This window comes from Pantherophis guttatus, chromosome 1 (genome assembly GCF_059756535.1).
Source record: "Pantherophis guttatus breed Tessera chromosome 1, ASM5975653v1, whole genome shotgun sequence".
Lineage (NCBI taxonomy): Eukaryota > Metazoa > Chordata > Lepidosauria > Squamata > Colubridae > Pantherophis > Pantherophis guttatus.
This window is the reverse complement of record NC_142063.1, coordinates 131,993,535-132,011,749: the sequence shown is the minus strand read 5'-3', so window position 1 is coordinate 132,011,749 and position 18,215 is coordinate 131,993,535. Positions and strand designations below refer to the sequence as shown.

General features: G+C 36.8%; 1 protein-coding gene across 12 annotated transcripts in view; it reads right to left on the bottom strand.

Moving 5' to 3' along the window:
• The window catches only part of SLC35F5 (solute carrier family 35 member F5), a 40,778-nt gene extending 27,594 nt beyond the window's left edge, over nucleotides 1–13,184 (bottom strand). For 2 of the 12 annotated variants that reach the window (XM_034423787.3, XM_087884139.1), the window contains exons 1-4: nucleotides 9,193–9,523; nucleotides 3,189–3,261; nucleotides 2,085–2,156; nucleotides 135–204 (exon numbers count right to left, since the gene is read on the bottom strand). The gene's annotated coding sequence lies outside the window, so the exon portion shown is untranslated. Of the gene's footprint in view, nucleotides 1–122; nucleotides 205–2,084; nucleotides 2,157–3,188; nucleotides 3,262–8,370; nucleotides 8,715–9,192; nucleotides 9,713–11,533; nucleotides 11,577–13,063 lie in introns of those variants that run through there. The other 10 variants (XM_087884160.1, XM_087884145.1, XM_087884179.1 and 7 more) reach the window with 10 other exon arrangements.
• Nucleotides 13,185–18,215: the final 5,031 nt, after the last annotated feature.

Sequence of the window (18,215 nt, the reverse complement as noted above, 5' to 3'; positions counted from 1 at the left end):
TGAGGAATTCTTGGAACTGGAGTCCACAAGACTTAAAAGTTGCCAAATTTGGAGACCCCTGCTTTATTCTAATAGCCTTGTATTTTGGATATGCCAATTATTTCCCATGGTTATTTTCATACCTGTTTTCTAACCTTTTAAGAATAAAATAATGAGTGGACTTCAATGAGCTTCATGGCATCATGTAAAGGTGAAGTGTATCTCCTAAAAAAAAATTAATTAAATAAATAAATAAAGGGCGTCAACTGCCTACAGGATAATAGGCTTTTTCAACTTTCAATCAGATCTTAATCTGCCAATTTTGCAATCCAAGAGTTCCACTTTGAAAACACAGACATGATATGCACAATGCATATGCATACATAGGGCGTGGGGGTGTAATTGAAAAAACGTGTGTTGTGACATCTTGATGCAATTCTGTCTGTTGTGTATTTGCATGCAATGTTCTGATACAGGAAGGGAAGAAATTGTGCTATAAAGGTTTCTTTATTTTGACAAATTGTAACTAGCTGTGGATGCCTATAGTTATGTACAATAGTAATATGATAACAGCCTCCTCCCCAGCTGAATTTGGGTGTTAATCAAAAACTACAGTTTAGATAAAGAGAATAAATATCAACATTAAATATATGATTTCAGACAGAGATATACTGCACTAGAGTATCAACTACAGACACTTGGTATGCAGTAGTTATTAGAAGGTAATCATTTTTTCCTATTTTTCTTTAGAAGCATCCCAAAATGAACATGCTTTCCATGGAAACATGTCAAATTTATAAGGTCAAACTCATAGCTAAAACAAAAGTAACATGGCAGAATTCAAGCCAACTTAAAATTATTTCGTTAACAAACTATCCCTTATGAGTTGTGTATAAAGCAGTATCCTGCATTAGTGCAACCAAGAAAAAAGATGTAAGCTAAGTTTATTAAATTATACTCTGTTGTAATTTGATTATTCTCAGCAGTTTAAAGTCTATATACAATATGATTACAATTAAAATATTTCTCATCTCCCAGAAGTGTGAGACTTCCCTATAAGATCTAGCATGACAAGACAATTCTGGTTACAGCAGGTAATCCTGCATGTATTTCAAAACCCAGCCGTGAAGGGTTTTTTAAATCAATATAAGCAACGTAAATTTTAGTTGGAAACCAATCAACAACTAGCACAGAATAATTCATGCCCCCAATAACTGAGGGCCAGTAAATATTCTGGACTAGTTGTGGTTTTCAAGAGGTCTTTAAGCACATTGCAATACTGTCTAGTGCATTAATTACTATATCCAGGTCCTCTTGTACCAATTGGTAGACTAGCCAAAGCCAGGCAAAAGCTCTTTGAAAGTGGAATCACTGCAAAACAGAGCTGCCAAAACTAAGTCTCATAAGTCCAATAAGATACCATAGATGATGGCGCAGATGTAGTTTTCTTCATTTTGAGATGCTTTAATAATTTTAAAGCAATTATTGAAAATAATAACTACTGTCTCCTTCCAATTTCCCCTTTTACAAAGCTATTCAGGACTCAGAGTATTCAATGTTACAGTATCCCTTTTTCCTTCATTCATCAGTAATATATCACATAAATTTAAACAGCTGCGAACCAATACCATAATTCTTTATAAAAAATTATGTAGATGCCTATTTATTTTCCTCAAGCTAGTTACAACAAAATGCTTTTTGGAGACTGAGTTAAGGTCCTGAAAGTTTGTATGCTGGAATTTAATGAAACATGCAAAACAGGACTAACTGGCTGTGTGTGTTTTCTAAAGAATTATCAGCTACAGTTCTAACTACCCTGCCCAAACAAATCAGCTGGTTCAGTTTCAGTAAGAACATCAACCTAAATGATTTCTTGCTGTCAAAAAATGTACATCATAGGTAACTAATGAACATTTGTAACGCTCAAGTAAAATAGGAAGAATTAATAGTTATTTGGATGAAAAGAGAAACTAATTACTATATGCTCTATTTTTTTAACTATAGAGTTTTACAATTTAATTATTCAAGAAATATTAATACATGAAAAAAGCATATTTATATTTATTTTGTTTTTTATATTAATTATATATGACAGTTTTCCTTACCTTCTAGATTTTTGTAAGTATGACACAGACATATCCGTGGAACATATTTTTATCTACATTCTTGAGCATTTTCTGCAAAAATTCAAGAAGTAAGTAAGTCCTTAGCATTTTCAATCATTTATCAAAGGTTATTATTCTGTCTTTTATTACAATGTATTAGAGTAGATAAATTTAGTATAGATACTGGTAGATACACATTAATAGATGGCTTTCCTATACTTATTCAAACATACAAATATATTTCAGTTGATGACAGTTCCATTTTATAGTAAAAATACATTACTCAAACAATATCACTTTAAAATGAAAATCTTTAACTTCTGCAGAGATTTTTCTTTATTTTCTTCAGATTGTCATAAAACACACTCACCATAAACTATGTTTAACCCTATATCACATATTTACTTTTACAGAATGTAAATGACGCCTTAGGTTTTACCAACTAAAAATAAATGTTAAACTCAAATATTGATAGAGTTGGCCCACAACCTTAAGATTGTGCAGAAATGGACTCAAATTTGCCACTAATCCCTAGTAATTTCATAGAAGTGGAATGTACACAAGTCACTTCCATAGCAACTGGTCAAAACTTCTGAAGCTTCCTGCATATGGTACATTTAAAGAAAACCTCATTAATGTATATTTGGGAAACTAGGCCACTCAATATTGTCTAAAACACATTTGTTTTTCTCAAGTTATAAATTCTCAAGATTAAATCAAGAATGAAAGCCACTTTATTTTACCTTTTAATGAGAAATCCAAGAAAATAAATTTTGTTCAAAGATAAAAATTTAAAGGATTAACCTGAAGAACTAAGTAATAGGTTTGTATTGTATTGTAGAATAGTCGGTGGCAATTCTGTCTTTTTCCTACTGACAGTGGAGACAACATTTATAACTGATGATTATCTTTCTAATTAAGAGGCATACAGATATACAAAAGCACCCATTAGAACACAAACCTTTCATCTGCATTTTATTAAAAGTTTTTAAAAATTCTCACGAGCTGTAAATCTAGTCATAATTGCTCAGATTAAAAATCAGAAAACACAGTGCATTGATTAAGAATGTAATGTTTCTTTAAAAATCACTAATCCATTCTTACCAAGATATTTTGTTGCCATGGTAGTGGCAGGTTTTGCAGTATTGTTTGGTGTAGTTACTTTCAAACGTCTATTCTAAAAAAAGAAGATAAAGACTATTATTTCTGAAATTATCAGTACTCAAATTTAACTTCATTTTAATTTTTAAAATTTTTAATACCTATTACATGCCTCATTATTTTATAGTTGACATTACAATAGTTAAATAAGGTCTTTACGGTATAAATCATCACACAGGTCTATATATACTTGGTCACAGGTAATTCAGAGGATGGTGTGTTACGCTGAAGAGCAACAAGAGTATTTTTACTTACTGCCCAACTTCTAATTATGGTGATATCTCATTCTCCCAAAGCACAACCTTCAGATTCCAGTAGGTAAATATACTACTGTTGAATCAAAATGTTCACTTTTGTAAGCTTGATATGAATATTAAAAAATACTGTTTTATTTCTTCTACACTTTGAGATAACTTAGAAGTGGATTCAAACCTGATACAAAATCACCAAATAGGTTTCACTGCTATCATCATGTTGTTGTGATATACTAGTACCTTTTTTTACAGATGTATGAAACTATTCATACAACAGAAGAAAGCAAAATGTTTTATTAGACACCACATAGCATGTGACACCCCATAGTATGTAGCTTGGAAACTAAGCAAGAACAAATGTATGGTAGTTACTACTTGGAAAAATTTGAAAAACATAAGGGGCACACACTAGGCTTGGGAATTGAAAAAAAAAACACATCCTAGAATAAGGCACTGGCAAACTACAGCGGCAAAGAAAACTACATGATAGCATCTATACTGTATAATCCACAAAAAAGTCAAGCTTAACTCGAAGATGACTTTATTTTTATAATTATAGAGACAGTTGGGGTTACAACTAAACTTAAAAATTGCAGTCAATAAACATTCAAACAATTTTATATCTATTGTCTCATTCTGGAATTTAACAAATGTAATCAAGTTTTGGAAACTGGCTTTGCTTCCAATACCAATAAATAATATATACGTTCTGAATCAAAGAACAATTATTATAGGTATACAGTATGTTTGAATTCCCAGGGAGGGGATTAGATTTGAAGGCTGAATTGTCTGCAATCCATGTTATTTTTTTAATACATCAATAGGACTTCCAATTTACAAACCATTTAACAGCTGCAAAAACAAATGCAAGAAAAAAATTCCTTTCCATGACTGAAATTCTTTGTTATTTCCAATTATTTAAATTGTAGTTTTTAATACATCTGGAAGCATTAGCTGAGAATAAATTGGCTCAGATCTTGGTGTAATTCTATTAGGCAGTTCAATGTCAGGTGAGAATTCTGGATCCTTAATAACTTTGGACTCTTTATCAGGGTCATACTAACCCAGTCTTTCAAATGGCAGAAAAGTGTGTTGACATAACTACACTGCCCTAACAATTCAGTAACAAGGCTGAAACACAAGAAGTACCTTTGAAGCTTTAATGTGGGACAAACTAAGGAGAGCAATTGGTGGATTATCCAGGTAGCTTTTTTCACCCTTTCCCATCATTACTAAAACATGTGAAAATCAATAATTATTTTCCTTACTATATGGTGAAGTAGAGTTGAGTGAATCAGTGAAATGGGGTTGAATGATGGAGTTTTATTATTTTCAAGATGCTCAAATGACAGGTCAATAAACTAGAAGTGCTCTGCACTGTCAGTTGGTTTATTTCTGAACAAAGGTTTGGTGGTCTCCTGGAAGAATGCTAGATACTTTTGCTTAAACACATATCTACCACTCTTCTGGAATAGAACGATTATTTTTGTTCAAAAATATTTGGTTTATATTTCACTGAAAGATTCTACAGAATATTAGAATAACTTTCTTCCACTTCAATCCCTCCCTTGGCTACACCCTATTTGGTTAAAACGGAGAACAATCAAACCTCTTATCAATTCAACCCACATCTCATATATTCCAAATCATTAAAGAAATGGCAGTATCAGCAATGAGCAGCCAAGCCCCACAGCACCTGAAAGTACAGGTAGTCCTCACTTAGTGATGGTATTTAGGACCAGTAACTTAGGATAGCAGCAGTAGTCATTAGGTGAATCCCTTAGGGTCCCAGAATCAGGTGATCACCATTTGTGACTTCCTCCAGGCTTCTCTATTGACTTTGCTGGTTGGAACTGGCAGTGAAGGTCACAAATGGCAATCGTGTGACTGCAAAATGCTGCAACATAATTGTGAATTGGTTGCTAAGTGCCCAAATTATGAGTATATTATAATAACAGTAAGTAAAAGTAATGATAGTAAATCCTCTTGTTCAGCACTGTTATAAGCTCTAATAGCCACTGAATGAGATCTACCTGCATGCAAGATGGCAATGGACTTGGCCATGTGAAGTTTATATTTTTTGTAGAAGCAGCAGAAAACCTATGTATACCAATAAAAATTAGTTGGCAGAAATAGCATTTTTAAAAGACCGATCTCACACTCTTTTTAAGGACTGTTGAACAAGGGTTTTAAGGAAACAGTTCCTGTGTTCTTGCAGAACATCACATTTATTTTAGCAAGGAGCCCATTAAACATATAACAAATGCTTTGAAATTGGCATAAGGCATAATGTTGAAGCTAGATGCCTGCTCTCTCTTTCAGCTCAAGCTAAAATAGCCATTGAATGCAATATCAAGCTACAAGAGAGAAATGCCCACAGCAGCTGCGGAAATCCCAGCCCATAATTGTATTATTACCAACACTGTTAGTGAGCTATTGCAGATCATTCATACAACAAGAGTGCACAACTGTAATCAAGAACTATAAGATTATGAATGTTAGTATTGAAAATAGAGATGTACATAACTATAATCACAATAATCAACAAAAATGTAAATAAGCTAATGTAAGAATAAACTTAGTTAAAGCTTTTTGGTTATATTATTATTGCTATAGTATTGTTGTTGTTGTTATTGTTAATATTTAATATCACTCTTTCTTTGGTCTTTTTTATTTGTAAATGGTATACCCTGACAATGCACTGAATTAATGTTCCTCATCATAGTGGGAAGTATTCTCGGAAAGGACAGGCAAAGAAATTTGGAAGTACATGCCAAGAGTATATATTTCCAACAGGGTCACCAAGGTGTGAGGTTATCCCAGCTGTCTTGCTAAACCAAATGTGCACCTATATTGGGAAACAATGATACAGGAAGATGCTGGAGGTAGATGATCACTTTAACAGTGGCAAAGACATCAATTCACTCTGCACGGGAAAAGGCAATAGTAAACAATCCCTGTACTTTTAGCAAGAAAACTACATCTTTAGTGGTTTTCTTGCTAAAAGAAAGCATAAAATTGATTATACAGTGTTGGATGTTGGGCCCCTCAGGTTAGATGACATGACTGAGGAAGAGCTGAGTTTTAATGGTGTTTATGATTTGTCTAAATTAAAGTCTTTGGGATGTCTATTTCCTGAAGTTGTCATACAGGAAAATACCAAGCTGCAAAGTCAGGATTACACTAGAACACAAAACATAAGATACATGAACCCAGGAAAATTAAACACAAACTTGAAATAAAACAACTACAGATGGACATATAGAAAGTTAATAAAATAAATAAATAAATAAATATAAGGCATCAGTGAATCAAGATAGATTAGGATTGGACAATTTCACTCAGAAGATTATACTGTTTTCTGCTTAGGATACAAAACACAAAGAAGGAACAGCACTGTTTTATAGTTAGGAAGGATGTAGCAAGAAAAATATTTGGCTAAAATGTGATCAATGACTGAATAATACCAGAGTTCATGGACAATATGAATTTCACATGTTAGCAAAATAAGCATAGGATGATCCAAAACAGATTAGAGCCCTACATGGAAAAGAAGATGCCAGATGTTCAAGCTAGGTTTAGAAAAGGCTGAGGAAAACAAGGTATTATTGCTGATGTACCCTGGATAACTCAGAAACCTAAAAAATACCAAGAAATTACTATATGTTCATTGATTATAGAAAGATCTTAGATGGTGTCAATCACATCAAGCTATGGAACATGCTTAGGAAAATAGAAACCTCAAATCAGCTTGTTTTCCTCCTGCAAAACCTATCTACTACATGGATTGGGGAGACAAAGTATGGCTACATAACATGGTGAAACAGACTGACTTCAAGTTAGCAAATGAGAAAAGTCTGCATACTCTTCTCTTGTATACTCAACCTATATGCTCAATATATATTAAGCAAAGATTACTGAAAGAAAATCGGTATGGTTTTACAACTGAAGGAAAAAACATGAATAACTCGTGGCTATTCATGTTAGACTGCGGTGCAGTATGCTGAAGATACTATTGTACTCAGATAGACAAAAAAGCAAAGGATCTGCAAACTTTAGTAACAAAGTCAAGGAGAAAGTGAAAAATGAGATTCAAATTAAACATAAAGAAGATTAAATTAATGACAACAGGTAGAACAACAAGCTTTAGAACTATCAATGAAGCTATGAAAATGGGAAATATCTTCTGCCTTTTAGGATCTTTTACCAGCAGTAAAAGAACAAGCAGCCAAGAAATACACCCTAGACTACCATGTGGTAGAGCAGTCATGAAGGCTTTGGAAAAGATATCCAGATGCTATGATGTGTCTGTACCTACAAAGATCAGAACTGTGCGAGCCATGGTTATTCCCCGTGACACTCTATGGAAGTCAAAGTTGGACTTTGAAAAAGCAGGATAGAAAAAGTATTGATGCTCCTGAAATCTGATATTGACCAATGCTCTGAATACTGTGGGCAGCCAAGTAAACAAACTAATTGAACATGTCAATCCAGAGTTCTCATTCAAAATACAAATGACCAGGTTCAAATTATTCTTCGATTCAGTTAAAGTTTGGCAAGATGTTGTTTAGAATATCTTGGCACTGCACCATGAAGGGTTTTAAAGTTTGAAGCAGTCTGAACTGGGCCCAGAAGCCCAGTGGCAACCCATAGAATTATCAATTTCATATTAATAATAACACTTATTAATTTCAAAATAAGTGTTATCCTAGTTTGCCAGAGTAGTCCAGTCAGGAGTCTAAGCAACTGTAGCTTATCCAAAGGTAGCCCCATAATCAACTGGTGAGAAAGAGTTGCATTATCATCACCAAGACAGCAATAAAAACTGCACCAGCCAGATTTGGGCAAAGGCTTGCCTGATTTCCACTTACTTTTCAAAGCAGGAACCAAGAAGCTAGACAAACTCCCCAAATTAAAACGATCTCTTTAAGAGTTTTCTATATCACTCTGTTAATATTGAGTGGTCACCCAGATTATTGTAGCCTAGATACGGGAGGCTCTATGCAGAGGAACCAAACTTGCAACATGTGCCCCTTTTCCTTCAACCAACATTTTGCAAACTACCTTTTCTTTATTTTCTACTGGTCTAGTTAGCAGATTTTGAGCCTGTCATTCTCCCCAACCCCCCCCCCAACCAAAATAAATAAATAAATAAAAAAATAACCCAGTTTGCCAAAAGTCTGCTGTCCACCTCTGCTTTGACATATTGAACACTAAGAACGAGCTTCGAAACTTCTCCCACCCACACGCTCTTCGCGGCCAAAGAGGAAATACAGATAGACTTTTACACACACCCTAAACACACACACGCACACGGACACGCAAACGTCAAACCAAGCGAGTTTCTGACTCCTCCGCGGGACGGCTTGAAATCTGAAAAGGAGAAATCCAGATCAAGAGAAATCCAGATTATATATATATATATATATATATATATATAAAGTTCTTTTGCTCAGCTCCCTTGAGGTTCGCGGAGCTCGTCCCGCCGCCTTTCCTAACTTGTTCCCCCTTCCACCTTTTTGCTTCAGCCCGGCTGCCACAGCCGCAGCTCCGAAAGCGCTTCCGAGGCGGGCGGCTTTCCTGCCAAAATCCTGGCGGGAGCTTGACAGGAAAGCGGCTGGAAAGAGCTCCAGCGTTCTTCACCCGGGGACCTCAGCAAAATGCACAGCCCACGGTTTGACCCAGCGGAGTACCTCTCCGTCCTGTGCGCCGACTCCCTGGCTCGCCCGCTCGACCGGAGTCCCGTTTCCCAAAGATGGTGGCCAACCCCTCTCCTCTGCCCCGCTCTCGCCGTCCCAGCTGACTCGGCCGAGGACTCGGCTGGTTGCCTGGGCCGAAGTGAATCGACGGCCGAAAGGAGGAGCCACTCGCTCAGGCTGTTCATCGAGTCGCTCGGAGCTCTGTTGGCGGACCTGTATCGGCTTTTCTCCGCCCTCCCCACTCCCCCACCCCTCGGCCGTCTCGAGGCCGTTGGGCGCGTGCTCCCGCCTTGCTTGCTTGGTTGCCTCGCCCGTGGAGAGCAATGGATAGGACGGGGAGAGGCTAGGCGAGGGAGGGAAGGGGTGGCTGGTAGGGGTATACGGGAGGGTAGTAAGGAAGAAGGGGTGGGTGGGGGGGAGAAGCTGTCTTTTGGAGGAATCTTTTCAATAAAAAAAAAAGAGAAAATGAGAGCTACAATGAGAGCTGCCAAAAAAGAAACGCCAACACAGTCCTAGGGTGCATTAACAGAGGGATAGAATCAAGATCACGTGAAGTGTTAATACCATTTTATCATGCCTTGGTAAGGCCACAATTGGAATATTGCATTCAGTTTTGGTTGCCACGATATGTAAACAAAGACGTTGAGACTGCAGAGAAGAGCAACAGAGGATCGGGGAACTGGAGGCTAATACATATAAAGAACGGCTGTTGGAATTGAGTATGTCTAGTTTAATGAAAAGAAGGACTAGGAAAGACATAGCAGTGTTCCTATATTTCAGGGGCTGCCACAAAGAAGAGGGAGTCAAGCTATTTTCCAAAGCACCTAAAGGCAGGACAAGAAACAATGGACGGAAACTATTCAAGGAGAGAAGCAACCTAGAACTAAGAAGAAATTTTCTGACAGTTATAACCATTAATCAGTGGAACAACTTGCCTCCAGAAGTTGTGAATACTCCAACACTGGAAGTTTTTAAGAAGAGATTGGATATTTGTCTGAAATGGTATAGGGTTTCCTGTCTAAGCAGTGGTTTGGATTTGAAGACCTCCAAGGTCCCTTCCAACTCTATTATTCTAGTCTAGTCTAGTCAAGTCTCTATCCATAGGCTGCAAAAATCCGGATAACCACTAGATGGCAGCAGAGATGCACAAGAAGTTCTGTTTTTTGCTGCTGTCTAGATTTTTGCTGGACAGGTTTAGTAGTCCTGCACTAAATAGCTTAGGGCTGCGATCTTATACAGATTACAGTATTGGGACTCCCTTCATTGAAACTGATCAGTTCTTCAGATCAGGGAGCATACGCAGGATCTGGGCTGGAATTCACACAAAGTGCGTGTCAAGTTTCGAGGTCGTCTCAAATAAATTGCATTTCAAACAAAGTCTTTGATGAAAAACTTCCATTTATTAAGCATGACATTCTAACTCCAACTCCATCGCAGCCAACACTGACTTCCTGACCCAAAACCCTCCTTTTCCTTTCCCCACTCCTCTGCACTCATTGGCCATCTTCCAAGTCACTCTACCCCTAATCTACTGCTCCGGCTCAAAGGATTTTCCCCCCTCCCGTCCATCTCCTAGGGGATATTATCTCCAGGGAAAATAAGTAGGTGAAAAGTCAAACGTCCCTTTCCAGATGCCTCCGCTTCTCCTTATGTCAGCACTAGAGTAAATGCAGCTTGAAGTGCTGAAAGCGCAATGCTACAATGGGATTGGCTTAGTGTGTTTCGCACACAGTCGTTGGAAGGCATCTGTATTCATTGTAATTATGAAGTATAAAGGAGCCTTAGGGAGGCTGCACAAAGCTTCAGAAGGATGTTTTGCTTCAATAATATCCTGAATTAACATACCTTTAAATTAGTTTTACAATGCCCCTTAACATTGTACAACTGCCAAGTACAACTGCCAGGTGATTTTTCTCTCTGTCAGATATATTGCTGAAGTCAAGGTGCATTATTGTATATCCACTATTTCCATGACCAATTAAACTGGTTATGATGTCACAAAAAGGAGATTGGGTTGGTTTGGCAAGATTTAACCTGGACAATCCCATGCTGATTCTTGCCAGATTTCTTTCCCAAGTGATCACGAACATCATTTGTCTTACACTGTCTTCTACTATTGCCATTTTTGAAATTGCTTCTAATTGAGCTTTCAATATCTTTTTAGGAACTCTGGCTGTATTAGAATTTCCCCCATTTTGTTTCTTCTGTATGGAATTCCACACTGCATTATTTGCACTGGTTTTCAAGGTACACATTTGAGTACAGTTGTTTTCAGTTTCCTTTAAAATCAACTAATCTAAACTTTGAACCATATCCATCATCTACTAAGGCTTACCTGGTTGGAGTAAAGTCAGGATCTTCCTGTGCCATCTTCTATTCTATGGAAGAGAAAGTTATCAGCAAGGCAGCTAAGTCTTGGAGGAACCCCAATTTGATAAATGTTGGCTTTCAACAGATGTTAAGGAAATAAGTTGGTCTAATCATTTCTTTAAAAGTCTGTTTTCCTATATTATGCAATGAAATAAGATACAATTTGCTGCCACTGGTACTCCTCCATTGTTAAATACATTTTACATGAGCTGTTGCCTACATTCTTAATTTGAAAGAATAATAATAAAAAACCCACAGTAATTTTGCAAAAATTACCAGAACTTTTTAATATTGCTAGTGGGTTGTACTCTATTTCAAGCATTAGAAATTATCAGTCATGGAATTCAAAAGCAATAAAATGAAAAGTTTCAGAAAAAATGTGCACCTTGTGTTTATAAACCTGTGAAGCAATAAGAAATACAATCCATTTCATTTATCATCACTAGAGCTGTCAATTGAGTACAGTATGCATGAAAATAGAAAATATTACGCAAATAATTTGCATAATTTCAAAAGCATCTTAGGTTTAACTCCTGTTGAGGAGACTTCTAAGTTATAAATATTGTGAGTTATTTTGAGAATGGAAAGCCACTTGTAGCCTTCAATAGAATAATAGAATCAAATATTGTAGTTTTAAACATTTTTGAGTTTGAGTTTTCCAATCCCTACCAATTAAAAGTTGTCAGACTTAGTTATTTCTCTTTATTATTTACTTGGTTTATCCTGCATTGATTGATTGATTGAGTGATTGGGTCAATTCAAGGCAGCTTATATACCTAATGCTGCCACTCATATTTTTCCTACAACAACCCTATAAGATTTGATTTCTAGGACATTTTATAAAATATGTATTGTAGTCTAACTTGTTAGAAGAATATCATGGCTAAGAGGAGGGAGGGGGAAAGGATGGCACTTGGAATGTCAGGGATCAGGTGACAAATGCTGGTAAGAGACCCAGAATCATAAAATGAGTGGGTGGGATATGCAGTGCCGATAACTATCAATCTTGGGTGAGGTATACACCAGTGTTGTCCTACTAGCTCCATAAAATCTCTCTTGAGTTTTTCCAGATTTTGTTTTATCTGAAGACCAAAGTACTGAAGCATTCTGTATCCAGGTTTGAAACAAAGTGCATTCTTTGTTTTGTGTGTACTCCAAGTTTTGGGGTTAATCTTAAACTTCTGTTAAGATAGTTAACATCTTGAATAAAAGAATGTAAACAAAAGCGGTACTTTTCACATGTTGAATTTATTTGCACTAGGGGCTTGAAAACACAGGTCAGAATATGTTTTTGAGAAAGCAGTGGAGAAGAAGTTGACAATGTAAATTGAATGAGATTTTGTGATACAGCTTTTAAAAATGAGAGTTTGACCACACTGCTAGGGTTTCTCTTCTTTTTCAAAGGCTAAAGTGAGTCACTGAACAGTTGCATATGTGAGAAACCAAGATTCAGTAGCCAGTTAAGCAGCAAAGAGAGGCAGAGCATATGACTCACCCATCCCATGATTCTCTTCATTAGTAGCTTATGTTTTCCCAGTTTCTGACAGACGACAGACTTTGTTCCCGGTTGAAATTGGAGACAGATGTCATCTTTACCTCCAGAAGATTGTGAAAAGAAAAAGAAAAAATAGAGCTCAAAGCCAAGTTGTGAAATTTACCTTTATTGTTGCATATTTTTTTCTAGGCTAAAGGTCACACTCTGCTTTTGAATACCATGCCGCTCCCGAAACTGGGTGGGCCAGAATCAAAACTGGTTTAAAATTTCACTTCATTTTGAATGCAGTATCATTAGAGTTAATATAGTTGATATCAACCATGCATTTAATGATTTTCCTCATTTATTTCATTACAATTTGGTGAGAACCTCTGGAACACCTGAGGGCATAGACATGTAAAATGCATGGGATGGATGGTGAGAAAACTGTCCTGCATGTTTATATTTGTTTTTACTGCTATATTTAATTGATGTTACCTTTTTTTCTTTAGGGTGGTTTAAAGATTCTTCAAACAAAATGTAAGAATACAGATTAAATGAAAGAATGCACTATGAACTGATGGGGAGAGTCAAGAAGGCCACACTTGTGTTGCAATATCACCCAACCAATGAGATCATGATGATGATGATGATATTATCTATTCAATCATGCCCGACTCTTGGTGATTCTATGGGCTCTGTATCTTCCAATTTTTCACAACTTCTTTAAGTTTTTGTATGCTCTGATTGGTGTCAGCTTTGATGGTGTCCAGCCACCATGTTTTTTGATAGCCTGATTTCCTACCAATGACATAGCATGACATAATTATATTACTGGATCATTGATATGATCTAGTCACAACATACATGATCATTATGACATCTTTGTGATTTGTTGCTGATGCCTCCATGGCCTGAATCAGTTTGCAGCCCTTAGACTTCTAAAAAAATGTGCTGCCCAAGTGCTGTTTTTGGGTACTAAGAGATTAGCCACCACTTCTACTGTTTCCACAAACCAGAGTAGAAGGATTTACACAGCGCTCTAACCAAAACCTATTATGACTGATTTTGCTCTATATGCTGGGGCAGAAGTAAGATAAAATAACCAACGTTTGCTTTTTGTTAATTTGCCGGATGTGGATTTTGGATGAGTTGTCAGTCATCCCCAACAGCAGAAATTATTTTTCTCACAATAATTTGACATCCTGCAAACAGTGGAGATGATCATGTATAATGCCCAATTTTCATCTTCCCTAGAATGAGATATTAAAATGTGATTATGTTGTCTGAAGGAAATGGCTCAGTGAGATAATAACTTTAAGTGGATGGTTTTAGAAGAAACATCCTATAAAGTATAAGATTTGAATTGTCTTTTGGGCTACATTGACTTTTCCTGCCAAAGTGGTTAAGTGAATCACTTCAGTTGTTCAGTGAATAACAACAGTTGTTAGGTCAATCTGACTTCTCCATTGACCCTACAACCATCACAAATACATGGCAGTTGGCAAGGGTCTGAATTTTGACTACATGATCATGAGGTTGCTGCAACAGTCTTAAGTTAAAAAATGATCGTAAGTCACTTTTTTCTGTGCCGTTGTATCTTTGGTCACTAAATGAATTGTAAGTCGAGGGCTGCCTCTGTTTCTGAAATTAAATAAAATTATCAGTATGGCTCATGCATTTTATTAGAAAAAGTTCCATTGGAATGCAAAGAACAAATAAGAAAATGGATACTGTTTAGATTTCCTGAAAGTAATATATAGAGCACTTGTGACCTATTGCAGATCTTAGGAGAAAAAAAAATCTAGTATACAGAAAATATGCTAAGTATTCATCAAAGCACAATTCTTTCATGTATTAGCTCTTTTGCCATAAGAGGTATGATGTAAGGAAGTAATAAATATTTTTTAATTTCCAAAAGATGAGGATAAGGATATATTTTTTCCCCTATCAAAGGCCAGCCATTTAGAATAGATGAACTTCTGCTTGTTTCCATTGATATCCTTGAAAAAAATCAAGGTGTGGTAATTTCTTAATATTTCAGAACAGTCGGGACGGAGGACATAATCTAGTTCGTCTGGCTTTGAGTTATCTTCGAGAAAATTAGTTCCCATCATGAATCTTTTCTGAAAATAGTGTGAGCCTCCTTCTCTTAGTCTATGGACACATTTTGAAGTGCAGCATGACCTGTAGCAACCAGTCCTTATGCATGTTTACTCAAAAAGTAAGTCAAGGTGTGTTCAGCTGCAGTGACTGCACCCTATGAATGAATCTCTCTGATCTCGGAGGGTCTTTTGAGAAATCATGTGTCATGTCCTAAAGTTGCAAATATGTACACACTTATAACAATGAGACTTAACTCTAAGCAAACAGGTAGAATTGTACTGGCTGATCTGTGTTGCAAATACAGGGATATTGATGGAAACACATTGTGTGAAACACTTTGTTTGCCACATTGTGGTCATTCTGAATTTGGATAGCCAGATCTGGTAGCTCTGGCTACCAGAAACAAGGACAAATCTAGCCTCTTATTTTTCACTCTTGACTTTTTGTTTGAATAACTATTATCTCAAGTGGCAGCTATATTCCTGCAGCTAAATAAAAGGGATAGATTACAAGTTTCAAGTACACAACTCAGGAGGAAATACTTTGGTTACTTTGTGACTATTTTTATAGCCGATTCTGACGTTGGCCTTTATTTCTGTACTACTTACAGTAACTAACTAATATTTCTGACATTGATTATTTTCATGTATTCCATAAATACACAAACATTTCAGATATCTTTTCCAGAATTTGTGTTCATATAATTTTTAAGTATCTTTTCCAAGATTTAGAGCAAAAATGCTTCAGCTTACAGAACTCAACCCTATATATAACCTTGCAGTTTAAAAGACATGATACAGAAACAAAAGGAGTAGGGGGAGAAGGCTGGGGGGAGGGGAGAGTCAATTTAGATAGCTTTCAGCATTAAACTGTAGTTATTCACATGACAGCTAGAAACAATTGAGATTGTAAGTGAGAAAGAGCCTATAGCAGTGATGGCTAACCATTTCAGGACCGAATGCCCAAAGCACAATGTGTGGGTGTGCCCCGCACATGTGCCCTGCCCCTGCGCATGTGCATGCAGCCCCTGCACATGTGCATGTGGGTCCCGTGCATGCATACGCCCCCGCATGCCCCCCATCCCGCACATGCACATGCCCCTGCATATGCTTTGCCACCCATGCATGTGTGCGCGGGCCCCCACATGTGCCCCACCCCTCTACACATGCACAGCAGAGACACGATGAGCAGCTGGTTTGTGGGAGGGGCACGCGCATGCGCAGCAGAGCTGAACTGGAGCAATGGCTCGCATGCCTACAGAGAGGGCACACGTGCCATAGGTTCGCCATTATGGGCCTGCAGTATTGTCTTTTCAGTGGTGTTGTTGGAATGATTCTTGCTTCTCATTCCCAGTTGTTCTTCTGAATCTCATTCATGAAAGAATCACATTCATCCCACAAGTTCCTGCAGAATCAATATGTCTGGGGGCACACCTTGTGCTAAGTGACAATGTGGCATTTTTTAGTTTAGCACAAATTCATGAAGCTGCTCTTTAGCTTCATCTTATGCCTGAACCAGACATATTGACTTATTTTTACATTTCTGCCTAACAATATCTGGATCCAGCTGTTGGCACTCATTGCAGCCAGAAAGACTTGACAGACTGAATGCCTGTTTGCAGATCCTAACTTATTTGGATTTTGAGCAGTCCCTGGAGTATTGAGAGAAAGACCAGGCAAAGTTCCCAGGAGTCTTTCCTGGAGAAGATAAAAGGCACACACAAATGTCTAATAAATATCAAAAAGGAATTTATTTTGGATCAATCCAAATTATCAATGCAATTATCAATGACACCTGGATACCAAATCAGCCAAACTGGATTCACCAGCTGAATCAAGAGGTCTCCAAATCAAATCTACTCTCTTTCTCCTCCAATCTTTCTCCTTAGGTAGAGGAGCTGTCTGTCAGTTGTCTGACACCTAAAGGATATTTTACTCCTCTGACAACCTTCATTGTTTCTCTGTCGCATCACCCTTGCCTTGCCAGCTTTTAATTAATAGTTATGGCCGCTGTAATTATTTCTTCCTGCTCTTCATTTCCCTGAAGACTATCGAACACAACAGGAAGTGAATAACAACAGTGGAAGATGGTTTACACACGTGCTTTAGTTGAGCCATTTTCCCCTTGGCTTTCATGTTTTATCTTTCAAATCTGCCTTTCATATTTTTTTAACAGTATATTGTATGTACATGACTGATTATGTAAACATCTCTATAATTACCAGAATTAGTTAGTGATTAACTTTCTTTTCATATTTTACCTTTGCATTTTGTACTTAGGATAAAGTGCTTCTATATTATTATCCTTGCCTACATGTTAATATATTTTGGATAAATCTGAGTAAACCTGCATAAGTTGTTAGTGTCCTTGGCTGCTCTAACCTGGGCCTTGTCAAATAGTATTCCATGACTATAATTTTCTAATAGTAGGCTCTTGTAATCAGAACTCCATGCCATTTAAGTTTCCTTATTTACATTGGCTGGATATATTTCCCACCGGGGTTTTGTAAAAAAAAAAAAAAAAAAAAATTAGCAAGTTCTAAAAACTTGATTAAGAGAGCAATTCAGTCTTCAAAGCCCACTGAGTCTGTTTGCAGAGCCCTTTCAGTCTGTTGCAAACTCTGATAATTTGTAATGATGTATAGTATATCTTCTTTTGTACTTCAGTTGCAATATTAATATTTAAAACCTTTGTTCAATTTTGGACATTTTTTTTCTCCGAGAACCACTGCCTGCATGCAGTTCAGATGGTCTGGGAAAGGAAAGAAGAGGTGAGAAAAATTCCTTCAACTAATATGCATGCGAAAGGATCTTAGGATCTACTTCAACTATTTATAAAGCAAAACATGGTCATGATTTTATTTGAAGAAGAAAAAGTCCATTTTCCCTTAGACTTTCTTTCCATTGGAACGACAAAGCTTTTTGTCAGGATTCAAAAAGGATATAGGCCCATAAAATCTAAATCTAAAGTTTTTTTTTTAATGTTGAAGGAAGTATTTTAAATAAAATATATGGTAGTATTCAGACATGCCCAGTTTTCTGTATGACTCTATATGCTTGTTGTTCAA